The 15,317-nt window shown below is 37.0% G+C and overlaps 1 protein-coding gene across 1 annotated transcript in view; it reads left to right on the top strand.

Moving 5' to 3' along the window:
- Nucleotides 1-15,317, top strand: part of LOC125235810 (kinesin-like protein Klp68D) — a 66,203-nt gene that overhangs the window by 34,586 nt on the left and 16,300 nt on the right.

Below are 15,317 nucleotides of genomic sequence, written 5' to 3'. Positions count from 1 at the left end.
AGGACTGAAGCAAACATCACAAGGGGACATTGGGTAGGTTTCATTTCAAAAACTCACGATTTGCCGAGAGAAAAAGGTTACATACAATTTTGGACAGTCATCAAATACCGCAATGTAATAAACTCGTATGCGAGTTCTCGTACCGTCTAAATGGGCCCTTCCCTTAGTTACACCTCTTTAGTTTTGCTAGTTAAATCTGTCGTCTTACTTCGAAAACTGCGTAATCATTTATCGACTCAAGAAGAATACCAGTCAATTTTTTTTTTATGGGATAGGAGGCAAACGAGCAGACAGGTCGCCTGATGGTAAGCGATCACCGCCGCCCATGGACACCCGAAACACCAGAGGTGTTGGAGGTGCGTTGCCGGCCTTTAAGATGGGTGTACGCTCTTTTCTTGAAGATTTGAAGGTCGTATCGGTCCGGAAATACCGCAGGCGACAATTCATTCCACAGTTTAGCTGTGCGGGGCAGGAAGTTTCTGGAGAAACGCAGTGTCTTTAAGTATCCACTATCCGTCTACCCCTGCAGTCTGCAATAAAACTTACCTAGGTACTACAAATGTTTAATTCTCAATAAGTGAAACTTATCCGAAACGAAAACGTAATTGGCCGCGATCCAATCCAATTGATCCTCGTATCACGACCCGTCGAAACTCACGCAGACGGCTAATTTAAGTTAATTAACACAAGTTCATTACTCATTACCAACTCATGTGTCCGATCGCTACCCCGAAGAGTTCGTGTTAATAATATCTCTACAATTGCCACTTATTTTTATTTAATTGATTTAGAAAATCAGTATTATTTTGCTGTTAAACGCATATTTATATCGTCACGCTTTACCTAGGCAAGTATATAATTGCCAGATGAATATCATAGCATATGAAATAAAACTATGGAAACGGATTAAATCGCGTATAATTAATTTAAAATTCATCCCGACGTTTCGAACACTTTACAGCGTTCGTGGTCAACGGGTGACTGAGGAAAAATTACAATCTGCAAAAGCTACCCACATACAAGATAATTAACAAACCATGACCACAAATAATATAGATTTTTAAGGCAGGTTCACACACTATTAATAAAGCTAGCAGAGGTTGAATTCGGGATGAATTTTAAATTCATTATACGCGATTTAATCCGTTTCCATAGTTTTATTTCATGAGTAACTATCGCGGTAACCGAAGACAATATCATAGCATATGTTATGTTGTCATAAAATCCAGTTTGAAAAGCTATTACTCGTATTGTTATGGAAGGTAGCATCATGCTATTGTCATAGCTGGGCATTGTAAGTGAGAGTGGGCAGCTGTAGCTGCTAGCCGCTGGACAAGTGGACATGACCTCATTTAGAGATGATGATATCTACATTAGGGAACGTACCCACAGTACGTGCCCAGTTTAGATAGGGAGGTTACTTCATAATGTGAGCGGGATATTAGTTTTCACATTCTGTCCTCTATATTCGGTCATGTCACTTATATTCAAATAGCAAGCAGCGTTTAGAACTATTGACTAGCTGTAGCTATAGGTAGGTGACAACACTGACTAGGATTTGGGCCATTTTTTTCAAAGTTGTCCACCCCACTTTTTTTTTGATTTGGAAATTTTTATCTGCTTTCCACTCAGAATCGCGAGCTCTTTCAATCCTAATGGGAGAAAAAAAGTGTCCCAAGGTTTTTTCCCATTTCGTTACCATTTTTTCATACATTTTGTATGGCGGTAACGGCATGGAAGGTCTGAAAAATGTATGGAAATCTTGGGACATTTTTTCTCCCATCAGAATCGAAAGACCTCGCGATTCTGAGTATGAATCGCGTAAAAAATACCCATGTTACAAAAAAAGAGGGGTGGACAACTTTGAAAAAAATGGCCCATTTATACTTTTTTAATTTTTATGACGACTGTAGTTGTCTTGGTATTACTATACAAGTCACTGAGGGGAGAGAGTGGTATAAAATTGTAAAATAACAGTCTAGTTTCACGTAGTGTAGCTATGTTCCCCTTACCTAGATGACACGACGGGATCGCTCGGGCAACCTTCAGTAGTGTCATGCCATCCTGGTGGATTACACATTAGCTGTCCTTGCGACTGGAATATTAGTTAAAATGATGAATCCTTGGGAGGAGGGGTGGAGCTGGAGCGATGATGAAGATTTATTTTTGAGGTACTTTTACTAATGTTTTACTTCTTTCATGAACTTGATAATGATGTATGTACATGTACGTCTTATATTTTTACACCACGTAATGCGCGAAAATGTATAGACATATTTTGTTATGTAATTGTCGTAGATGCAACATTACTCTAATTATAATAAGATAATAGCAATTCCTCTCGTATATTGCATTGTTTAGGACACTACACTAGGCATTGTTACTGAAGAATGACTGAAGAAGTGATCATCAAATTACGTCATTGATGTTGTAGTTGCTACGTCAACGCACTCTTCCTCAGACAGAGGACCTGGCCTGGTTGTAAATTTCTACCTGCACTCTTCCACAGACGACAAATAGCTTCGTTGTCGGTGTTGTCGCGACGATTGTTATTTAGCTTAATTGGCTCAAAAAATCAACTGCGCGGTTGGCTGGCTGGCTGTTTTTACGCGGTGCTTCAGGTCAGCGTGACGGCAATGGACTCTACAAATATATCTTTTCCTGTATTGTTTACCTGATAGACGAAAAAAAAAACAATTCCTCTGCAGATTATTAGGTTAGATATTGCAATGGCCTAATTAGTTGGCAGTGAGTGTGTCGGTGTGGTCGGCGGTAACTGGTAGGGAAGTCACGGCGCGCTTCCGACGCGCCTGCGCGTGCGCACCACATGACCACAACCATGTAATAAACAACTAAACATCAACAAGGTTCCGCTGCTCATCAATACTGCTTGTGGCATTTGTGTTTTCGTCAAGTCCAATTCTAGCAAGTCGTAGAACGGCAATCGGGAGTCCTTTTCAGGCAAGAAACCCAGTTTTTATATTAAAGGAAAAAATGGAAAAATTTACGCATTTTTTCCTTTAATATAAAAATGTTTAGAATGGTTAGCAGACGTTTCTGCTTGTTAAAAAATAAAGAAACCCAGTTAGCGGTCATTTGACTAGCTTCGTCATTTCTGTAGAAGTAATAAGGCGAGAGTTAATTAGAGATGAACATAAACTGTTCCTAATTACGATTTTCGCGGTACTACCTACAATAAAAGCAAATTTACAATCGCATTTTTAAAACCTTAAGGAACAGGCAGGAACCTAGACGTTTGTATTGGGTTGGTAAGAAAGTAATGAGCGAATCATAACCAATATTGTAATTTTTATTTAATTTATTATTTTAATCATTTATCAAAAATATAACGGCCTTCGTTATCTACTACTTGTCTCCATCGTTCTGGTAAAGAATGAATAGCATCGGCGAAGAAGTTCTTAGGTTTAGATTCAAAAAACTCAGCTATGTACTGTCGTAGATGGGCTTGATCATCGAACATTTTTTCATTCAAGGCATTGCTTAGCGATCTGAACAATGCGTAATCCGTAGGTGCCAAGTCTGGAGAGTATGGTGGATAAGGTATCACTTTCCAACCTAGCTCCAATAGCTTTAGCCGAGTCACTTTTGCAATGTGTGGGCGAGCATTGTCGTGTATGAAAAAAACTTTAGCATGCTGTGGACGATTCTGACAGATTTTTTGGTTTAAATTTTCAAGCTGATTACAGTATACTGATGCGGTCACAGTCATTCCACTTGGTAGGAGTTCCCAGTGAATAATACCATGAATATCCCACCAAACGGACAGCATAACTTTTTTCGGGTGAGGCTCTGTTTAGGTGCCTCTATTCCTTTTTCGTTTGGAGTTAGCCACTGACGTTTGCGTGTGTGATTTATATATAAGACCCATTTTTCATCTCCAGTGATAAGATGGTCCAACCAGTTGAATGTGCGGCGAAAAGACAGAAGTTGTATGCAGATATCGGCACGGCGGTTTAGTTGATCTCTATCAAGTTCGTGCGGTATCCAAACACTGTATTTGTAGTTTTTTCCCAACTCGTGTAAATGTGTTTCTATGGTGACATGAGAGCAGCCTAACTCGGTAGCAAGAGTACGACTCGTTAGCCTCGGATCTCCTTCAATTAAGGTTTTTAATTTGGCTACATCAATCTTCACCGGTCGACCAGACTTAGGTTGATCTGATAATGAAAAGTCGCCACTACGAAACCGCTGAAACCATCGTTTCGCCGTGGCCTCAGACACAACTTCAGGAGCAACACGCTGACATATATTACGCACTGCTTCGGCGGCTGAATGGCCAGACTGAAATTCATATAGTAAGCAATGCCTTACATGCACTTTTAATTCGTCCATTTTCTTCCTTATATTAGCTCGGCGACAGCTAGTGAATGACTGACGAGAAACTGTGCGACTCGCCCTTTATATACTTTCGACCATAGAAGATTCTAGAACTCTCTCAAAAATTTTATGTGGAATTCAATCGATCGCTCATTACTTTCTTACCAACCCAATAGATACTAATCGGATCCAAAACAAAACATTCGTATACTCGTAGCGTAGCTCGTAGTATCTATGTAAATGTATGCGCATCGCTAGTTTTTCAATGTTTTTCCAAACAGCGGAACTGCGATATTCATGTGCTTGTATGTTGTGTTTACACAACGATTGGCAACGCGCTGTTTTGTGCAACCTCGGCTAAACAAAGGTAATGAGAGGTTGGTGCTCGTTTGGGACCCCGGAAACCGCAATCCTAAATCTACGCTGGTTACGTAAACTCTACTAATGCTATTATAAACACGAAGTTTGGCTGTGTGTTCGAGTTAAACCGTTTCTAAGCTACGCGCTCTAGAATTTTAACATACAGGAGGGCGATTTTTGAATCTCGCATACGGGATATTGTCACTAAAATACCGGTTGAAAACGGTAACTTGCTTATTATTTTCAGTGACAATTTTCTGAATTCGAACGCGTGAGACTCAAAAATCGGCCCGCAGGTTTAAGACCTTCAAAAGCTATTCCTTCTCATTGATACGCACTTTCTTCATTCTACTGCAATGCAACACCATAATAGACGCATCTTGATGATGTGAGGAAAGTAGTCTTACTTTAGCAACTTTTATAGCATTCTATATCAGTATTTTATTTCCTTTATAAATCCTGCACTTACGAATAGCACTTGGAATTCGCAGACAACATGTATCTTTGGGTAAGTAATTAAATGTCCGTCAACAGGTTTGTATAATGCAAATACACGCTAGTTTTTTTACGTCTCCCTACAAGAAGATGGTCATTAAATGTTTGCATTGTATAATTGTACCTTATATTTAACAGACGTGCTCGCCATACTTGGTTACAATTAACATGCAGTGTTATTCATGTTATTCATGCTACATGAGTTTGAGTTAAGTAAATTGATGCATCCTGTCACAACGCCAGTTCTTTTGTTCTCTTTGACTTATTATACAATTTTTGAACGATTTAATGTATCCCTGATGTAACAATACCTACTTAGGTTAGGACTTTATAGGATGTATAAAACTCATAGTCTAAAAAACAGCGCTAACACAAGGTCTAGCTGTCAAAATGTTACCATTTTGACAGCTAGACCTTCTGAATTCTTACAAAATGCACGAAGACCCGCCGTAAACGAAACGGTATCGTTCCAAGGGATAATCCTTCCGTACCCTCCCTGCTTACGCATTACACGGTTTGTCGTGTTTTGTCGATCTCCAAATTCTGCTTTTACTGCAATGTTACTAGCTTTTTCCCGCGGCTTCGCTCGCGTACTAATAATAACCTTGGACCCCCATTTAAACCCCTCAAGATGTGAATTTTGAAAAATCCTTTCTTAGTGCTCCTCTACACCGTATAGGTAAGCAACCTACGTGCCAAATTTTGTAACTCTAGGACCAGCGGTTTCCGCTGTGCGTTGATGCCGTTGATATGTCAGTCAGTCAGTCAGTTTCTTCTTTTATATATTTAGATAGAGCCAGTGGGCTGAAGTAGGGTAAAGTCGTTTTCAGCAAACCTGGAGGGCGGCGGCGGCGTACCGTGAAGGTCGAGCCTCTTCCACCGGCCTCGCCCGACATTCGGCTGTTCGCGAATTTTCCGCATTCTACTCTACGGCATGAGTATTGCCACTCACTAACATTATTATATACTGAGTTACTGACATTACTGACGTTATAAAACCGGTTGTTAAGAGTACCACTTAGTAAACAATTTTTGGCAAAGGCGTGTAACTTCTTTGAAAGCAAGATTTTCCGCGTGTTACCCACGCGCCACTGACGTTATCAAACAGGCTGCTGAGTCTAGTGTAACAAACCATTTTTGGCAAATGTCGTACAACTTCCTAGTCGTTCTACTCATACTGTAGACTACAGACCTATTTGACTAAACTTGATCATTCTTCATTATGAACTCTCGATTTTTCACATGTTACCCACACATCGCTGACCTTGCAATAATGATAATAAGCTCAAAACCATAATTACAGAGGAGTCACAAGGTTGCATATTTACCACAGATAAACGTAGTACGTATTTCGCGACAGATCTTCTAACGGCATTTTTAATTAGTCAACTTACGCGACGCGACACACGATAAGTGACAGCAACGTTCGCTGATCGCTCGGCGGGTGGTCGCGTCGCGCCCAAATCGATAGTAAACCGAGTACCATTACTGTAATGGGGTTACAATTTAGCAGACCACGGGTTATGTTAGGAGTTATTACTGGCTGGATAAATAAATAGCTACGTGTGGTGTACCATTAACGTTACGTAATGAAAAAATTAGCTAATGCGTTCTATTTACTACTAGCAGTGTGCTTATAGTTTAGGAATAAAAATACAAATCAGTATAAGAACGAAGAAACAGTGTAAGAATACACACTATATGTGGATAATTGTATTTCTACGTAATCTTTAACTACAACACTGGTGAAATTAATGATTACCTAAAATAGTATTTTATACAATCGTGATATAATACAAAGCTTTTCAGTCGAGGACCATGTTTAGGCCACGAAGCTTGCTGAGTGGCCTAATAGTACGGTACGAGAGTGAAAAGCTTAATTATATCATCAATGGACGGAAATATCATCATTCATGCAAGTTAAAATTAATGTTAATAGAGTCGTTCACCCACAGATGTCATATATACCATAGATCAAGCAAACGTATCTACTTAGCGTGTCAAATGAACTCAGTGAAATCCACTGAGTTGTCCGTCTTTACTCGCAGCTTGCAGCTTTCGGGCGTCAATTTTTGTAAGTTGAAGTCAACCAAAACATAAAAAATGCCTCGTTACGTGATATTCAATTGCAACAACACAAAAATTATGAACAATCAAGAGCCTGAGACATATTTAAAATTACAGGCAAGAATCAACTTCAGTACAAAATTTGACACGCTCGGCCCCTATACAAATATATGAATTTGTTTCTTCTATCTAAATTAAGTTCTGTGCGTTCACCGTTGTATCAACATCGAATTACCTAGCAACCAATTGTTTGTAATAACCGTCTCTGATTGGCCGATAAGGCTCCGCGCACACGGGCGACAAAGTTGCTCGGCGACTTTCGTATTTGTATGAAAAGTTGCGTCGCCTCGTGTGCGCACCTTCATACTAGCCCATAGACCGAGCGACGGAGACAAAACAGTTTTGTCTCCCGTCTGGGGGGGGCCTAACGCGACAGATAAAAAAAAATGTGTTTCAGATGCAGGAAAATTTGCCAGGTATCGCAAATTAGTATAGAAATTGTATGAAGTTCTATTTTTGAAATTATAACAGTTTTAAGTCAACTATAATGAGCTTATTATAATTGAGTCGGAACTGCCGTAGAGTATCCAACACTGAAAAGTTAGCACTTATAGTTTAGTCTGTGGTATCCTAATTGACAGATTACAGTCGACAAGTAGACAAAGATAATTTTATCTAAATGTTTTTATTTGATGATTTTGATGTGAGATCACAAGATCAGCCAGATGCCACATAAAAGTAACGGCTAGAATCTCTGCCATTTGACCGATTACTTTTACAACGTAGGTATGTACCTACTACATCAAGTGCACTATCGGCGGCCTGTTTCTGATAAAAGTATAATAAAACATAAGCAGCCTCTTACACTGCTTCCGCTTTGCATGGACACTTATTCCACTGAACTAAAAAGAAATTCTATCACTTCTATTAAAATTGACCTTTGACAACAATATTATCTAGCTACAATGAACTGCCAAGGTTGCGACTTACCTGTAAGTGATTTGGATAGTCTTAAATGTGTTGCCTGCGCTCGTGTTTACCATCATGGGTGTTTAAACATTACATCGGCGGAGTTTAGAGAAAAACACCAACAGTTAAAAAGGAATTGGCACTGTCCATTGTGCATAAATATCACCTTACGGCGTGTTCGAAATGATGACACTCCGGTTCGAAGACAATTAGATATACCATTAGACAACACCGACATGTCAATAGATGACATTACATCCTGCTCTGGTGATCACACGGTGGGCTACATCCAAAATATACCACGTCAAAATGCAACGCCGGAAATTTGTCAACCAAATTCTAGCATTACCATAGAACAAATTGGAAGCCTAATGGAGTCAAAACTCAGCAAGAACAACATTAACATTATTCAAGATTTAAAAAATTTATTCAATCCGAAATACACTTGGCTGTGGACAGGCTTAAACGAGAAGTGATTGACAAAAATAACTCGGCTCTTTTAGCTCAACAACAAACCTTCGCCAAGAAATTGCAAGTTATTGACAATAAAATACAAATATTGGAAAAAGAAAACTGTGAAATTAAATCCCAGTTACAAGAACTACTGTCAAATACCACTAAATCAGACAGTCCACAAAATTATGATAATAAAAAGAAATTTATCTTCTATGGCTTGGAGGATTACCACGGAGAAGTAGAGACCGACCTATACCGACGAATTAACTGTGTGTTCATGGATATTTTAGGTATTGAAATCAACGGGTTCATTGAATCGATAAAAAGAATTGGTAAAAAAGGAAATCGACGTCCCCTAATTATTGAAGTTATCAGCTCCAGAATGAAGAGGTACGTACTGGAAAATGCGCGCTGCTTCGGGTCCACTGGTTACGCTGTGTCTGAGGTTCTCAACAAGGAAGACTTAGAAAACAGAAAACTGCTCAGGAAAACAATGATCAATGCACGTAGGAATGGGAAGTACGCAATTATCAGAAACAACAAGCTGTTCATAAATGGTGTAGAGTATAGACCTACGGTAGAAGCCGAAACAACCTTGACAAATGCTGACCACAGTCAAAACCGCAGCTCAACTCGCACCGCTCTAGAAATGTCTCCCACTGAATGCAACACATCGGCCACGAACTACATGGAAATAGCCACTCAAACTGACGGAACATTACTTAATTTTAGCTATATAATGGATAGCCAATCACTCCCTGAACAGTGTTCGAATAAACAGGACCTGCTGCAATCTCCGAGGAACAGTAATGACTTTTTCGTACCTGATAAGGAGAAAGACTTTAAGTTCCAAATTTTTCATCAAAATGTTCAAGGTCTCAAATCCAAAATCGATCAACTTGAATTATTAACTCAAAAAAATTGTTATGACGTGTTGTGCTTTTCAGAAACCTTCATGAAAGGTAATGAACCTAATATACTGCAATTGGACGGTTATAAATTAGCTTCACATTTTTGTAGAAAGCGGAAATCGAGAGGAGGAGTATGTATATATGTCGAAAATTCATTAACATATAAAGTAGTTCATTGGATTTCGGATATGTCACTTGAAACACACTTCGAAGTTTGTGGTGTCTTAATTCCCGAATTACAATTAACTATAATTAGTATGTACCGAACACCTGACAGTGATTTAGATGTATTTATACAAAAGTTAGAATTGCTCTTATATAAATTAACAGTACGTTCACGAAATGCGGCCAAGAAAATTGTGATCGCAGGCGATTTCAATATTGATATTTTAAAAAATGATAAGGCTTCGAAACTATTTAAAACATTATTAAAAAAATTTAACTTAAACTTCACTATTGAAACCCCAACCAGAATTTACAAACAATCTTGTACATGTATCGACAACATTATTACTAACTCTAATACCTACGCCTCGGAAGTTTTAAATTTGGGCATATCGGATCATACAGGACAATTAATAAAGCTGAAAACAAATTTTAGTTTTTCCGAGAAATATTGGTTTATTTGGAAAAGAAACATAAATTCTAATTTAATAATTTTTATGAAATACATTCAACAGATTAGTTTTATGGATGTTTTAAAATGTTCAAATGCAAATGTGGCATACAATTTATTTTTAGAGAAGTTTCTGCTCGTTTTTAACCTGTGTATTCCTTTGGAGCGGAAAAAAGTTACCTATAAGCGTAAACAAAACTGGAAAACAAAAGGTATAAAAAAATCTTGCCGGAAAAAACGGTATATGCTCATAAAATATCTTCAAAGAAAAAATGTTAACGTGTTTTGTCGAAGCCAGTACCAAAATTATTCTAAAATATTAAAACGAGTTATCCGTAATTCAAAAATGTTGGCTAGCAATAAATTTATCAACAATAGCTCTAATAAAACAAAAGCCACTTGGGCGTTAATTAAACATCACACATCCAATACAAATAACATAAAACCTATGATAGATAGCATCGATCTGAATGGGCAAGTTACTCAAGATCCATTGGAGATAGCAAGAGCATTTAACAATTTTTTAATAGACCAAAACAAAATCGACACAACAGAATTAAAATGGAAATCGATACGTTCATCGCTATCTCATAGCATCTTCCTTTCTCCAATCACCAAACCAGAGCTAAAAAAAACTGTAAATGCATTCAAAAATAAATGTAGCTCAGGTCACGATAACATACCGCTACCAGTAATAAAAGCCTGTTTTGAATACGTCGCTGAACCTCTCATTCATATAATAAATTTAATTCTCGAATCGGGAATCTTCCCGGATGACTTAAAAAAAGCTTAATATTGCCATTGCATAAAAAAGGAAATAAAAATGTCATTAGTAACTACAGACCCATTGCATTATTACCCTCGTTTTCGAAAATTGTTGAAAAAGTTATCTATAGTAGAGTTGTAAATTTTGTCAATGCTAATAACCTAATAAACAACAATCAATTTGGATTTCAACAAGGTAAATCAACGTCACTGGCAATATTCAAAACATTCAAGTATATTTGGGATTCAATAAATTACAAAAAACCTTGCGTTAGCCTCTTCCTCGATATGAGCAGGGCATTTGACTGCGTTGTGCCATCCATCTTACTATCACAGTTGGAACATTTAGGTATCCGAGGTAATGCCTTAAAGTTATTTGAAAGTTATTTTTCAAACAGGAAACAAGCGGTTATTCTCGATAGCTATAATAAGGATACAAAAACTGTTGAAAAAATTCAATCTGAGTACAAGGCGGTGAATTTAGGTGTTCCCCAGGGCAGTATCTTAGGCCCTCTTTTATTTCTCATCTATGTAAACGAGTTACCAGATATTATTGATGAACTCTGTGTAATGTTTGCCGACGATGCTACAATTTTATTTTCTGGGGAAACTATAGACGACAATTTTTGCTCAAACATTAGCAATACAGTAAAGACAGTGGTGGATTGGTTAAAATCTATAAACCTAAACGTAAACTTAATAAAAACAAAGCTTATGCAATTTAGAAACTGCAAACAAACTCCAGCAAATTTGAATGTGATAGAGTCTGGCATTTCGATAGAAGAAGTTGACAACATAAATTTCTTAGGTTTAACAATTGATCCACTGTTAACATGGAAACATCATATAGAGAAGATTAATGGTAAAATTTCCAGTCAGTGTTACGCATTGTCTATATTATCCGAAACGTGTTCTGAGGATGTTGTTATTACCACGTACTATGCCAACGTGTTTTCTCTGTTGACATATGGTATAATATACTGGGGCAACTCAATGGACGTGCAGACCACTTTCATTTTGCAAAAGAAGTGCCTAAGAATTATTTTTCGCCTTCATTATAGACACTCATTAAGAAATGTTTTCAAGGAGAAAGGTTTTCTAACCCTAACTGGCATATATATATACGAGCTTTGTAAATTTCTGAAGAGCAACAAGAATTATTTCATAACATTAGCTTCCCTCCGTGACAACCTCCGCTCTCAATATAAGTATGATTTAAAACTGCCTCAAGTCAATAATAAAATCTTTGACAAAAGCACATACATCTCTGCCATTCGAGTTTTTAATCAGCTGCCAGATGAATTAAAAATGTTAGAGGACTCCAAATTTATCCCTAGTTTAAAGAAATGGTTAATTAACAATGAATTTTATACCTTAAAAGACTTCTTTGAAAGATATGACTGATAATTATGATTCGCCATGACATGATTGCTAATAATGTATACCTAGTATAGTTTTTTAGCTTTAAGTGATAATTGTATACCCGAATTGGGTCACCGTTGTAACCTACTAATGTAATGAATTAACACCTGTGTAACACGGTTGAACAATAAAGATCTATCTATCTATCTATCTATCTATCTGAAAGCCAATTGCGTCGTCGTTCTCGACACAAGTTGTTTTTGTTTTATGTTGTCTAATAGAAGTACTTGCATGATTGAAAAATAATGGAAATCTTTCCAGAGAATACGTCATTAAAGTACCTATAAGCAATAGGTATTTTCGCGAGATCACTTGATTAGTAGATAATTTTCACTGAGGTAGCTCGCGTGTAATATTTTAATGTTCTGTAGTATCATTTTGTTTTCCACGTGTAAAGCCATTTGCGAGCTTGTTTATGGTGAAAAACTACAAGTGTGTTAAGTGGTTAAACTATAATCCTGTAGTAAACCACCGACCTCGCGATTATCGGAAAACTATCCTCACTACAGGGAAACCCTCACGACACTCTTACATCAAAGTTATGTGCAATTTACTTATCGTAAATAATAAATACCTATAGAAAAACTATCTTGAATTCTTCATAAGCATCAATAAGATATTTACTTAATGTTTTTTAACAATATTAGGTACCTACTACGAAGAAACAAAATAATAACAGACACTAAACAAATCTGCGAGTGTTTCAATAAATATTTTACTACTATAGGCTCAAATTTGTGTAACAGCATTCCTGTCCAATCTACAAAATCAAACGTGAAAAATTTAAATTACTGCACTACTAAACTAGACATGCTAGCGCTGACATCAGAAGACGAAGTATCTAAAATAATCTCTAATTTGGATCCAAATGTGAGCGCTGGGGTGGATAGCATCAATGCAAAAACACTAAAATGTCTCGGAAAATACATTGCAAAGGAATTGACTGACTGTATCAACATGTGTTTTGAAAATGGTGAGTTTCCCGATTCACTGAAAATTGGTAAAGTTTCACCGATATATAAATCTGGATCAAAAGCAGAACCGGGAAACTACCGACCGATATCAGTACTGCCTATCATATCAAAAGTGTTTGAAAAAATTATCCACAACCGACTATTTTCCTACTTAAACTCTATACATTTTTTGTTTGATAGACAGTACGGATTTCGACCCAAAAGTAACACTTTATCGGCCACCGTTGACCTTGTTACTAAAATAAAGAATAATATAGACTCTAGAAACATCGGACTTGGAGTATTCATCGACCTAAAAAAGGCATTTGATGCAGTCAGTCATCCCATGCTCCTAAATAAGCTACGGCATATTGGAATAACAGACAAGGCTTATGGCATTATGGAATCTTATTTTGAAAAATAGATATCAGGTAGTCAAACTAGGTGAACATCAAAGCTCTCCGCTACCAATAAATTGTGGTGTCCCGCAGGGCTCAATTTTGGGCCCATTGCTATTTTTAACTTATATAAATTCATGAAGCTGGATTACAGGGTCACCTTACCTTATACGCGGACGATACGTGTTTATTTTATTTTGGCAATTCCACTCATAATATATTTCAAGTAGCACAAAACGACTTAGATTTGCTCTCAAATTGGTTCAGTCAAAATCTACTTACCATAAATACTACTAAAACATGTTACGTGATATTTGCAGCAAAAAACAAAAATATCGAGCATAGTCAAGATTTATATATAAACGGAGAAAAAATATTAGAGAAAGACCATAAAAGTACCTAGGATTGACGTTAGATAGTAAACTCACGTGGAAGCCACATATAGCTAAAATTAAACCTAAAATTACATCGCTAACAGCAGCAATGCGCCAAATTAGTAGTTACCTTCCAAAACAAACACGCGTCAACATTTATAATTCTTTAATTAAGCCACATTTGGAATACCTAACTGAATTATGGGGAACTGCAGCAGCGTCCCACATAAAAGAACTTCAAATTGCACAGAACAAAATTATTAAGGTACTTTTTCATTATGACTATAGAACGCCAACAAAAATTTTATACGAAAAAACAGCGATTATAAACCTCAAACAAATATATTCCTACAAAACATGTATCCTAATACGAAAAATATTAAACAAAGAAATACAATCCGAAATCGAGTTTAGTAAAAAGAGTAAATTCCAAAAGATGAAACTTAGAAATGCCGAAAGCCTAGCATTACGATTTCCCAGAACCCGATATGGGACTTGCAATCTGATGTACGATGGTGCGAAACTGTATAATAGCCTACCCACAAACATTAAGGACATAAAGAGTTTCAGTAAATTCAGATCAAAATTAAAAAGATATATAAAAGACAATATTCAGGAATAAAACTTAATTACTTACTTACTTGGCTGGCGCGACAACAAATCAAACTAAAAATGTATACAACTTGCGGAATCTTGTTTCCAGCTGAAATTCATGTTATACCAACCATGGTCATAAAAATACTGTAGTAATTTAACTAACCTATAAAATAAGTACGCATGCTTGCTACTGCTAACATACTAATCAATCATATATGTATATTGTTGTCTTATAAGTGAAATTTTGTAATTTCTTTAGACAATAAAATATTCTTTAAACCCAAGTGATTTGGTAGCAACAATGCAAATACCTATTAAAATAAAAGAGTTGTCTATGAATGTGTCTGTAGGTAGGTACCACACGGAAATTAAAGATTCTAGTAGCAAAGCTCATTCACAACACTTAAGCGAATGATTTGTACAAATATGGACCGACCATTTGCATAACACCTAATGTGGGTAACGCGACCTCGCGTGCGTTTTTTTTCTTTATTTGGACTAAACCAACAAATTTGACTAACTTACGTGTTTGCAATAAAGTTTACAAATGACTCGAGCATGATGTAAACCGTGGTACAGCCGTCAGATATTTATGA

The sequence above is a fragment of the Leguminivora glycinivorella genome, chromosome 18, assembly GCF_023078275.1.
Source record: "Leguminivora glycinivorella isolate SPB_JAAS2020 chromosome 18, LegGlyc_1.1, whole genome shotgun sequence".
In the NCBI taxonomy this organism is placed as follows: domain Eukaryota; kingdom Metazoa; phylum Arthropoda; class Insecta; order Lepidoptera; family Tortricidae; genus Leguminivora; species Leguminivora glycinivorella.
This window is presented reverse-complemented; position numbering and strand designations above follow the sequence as displayed.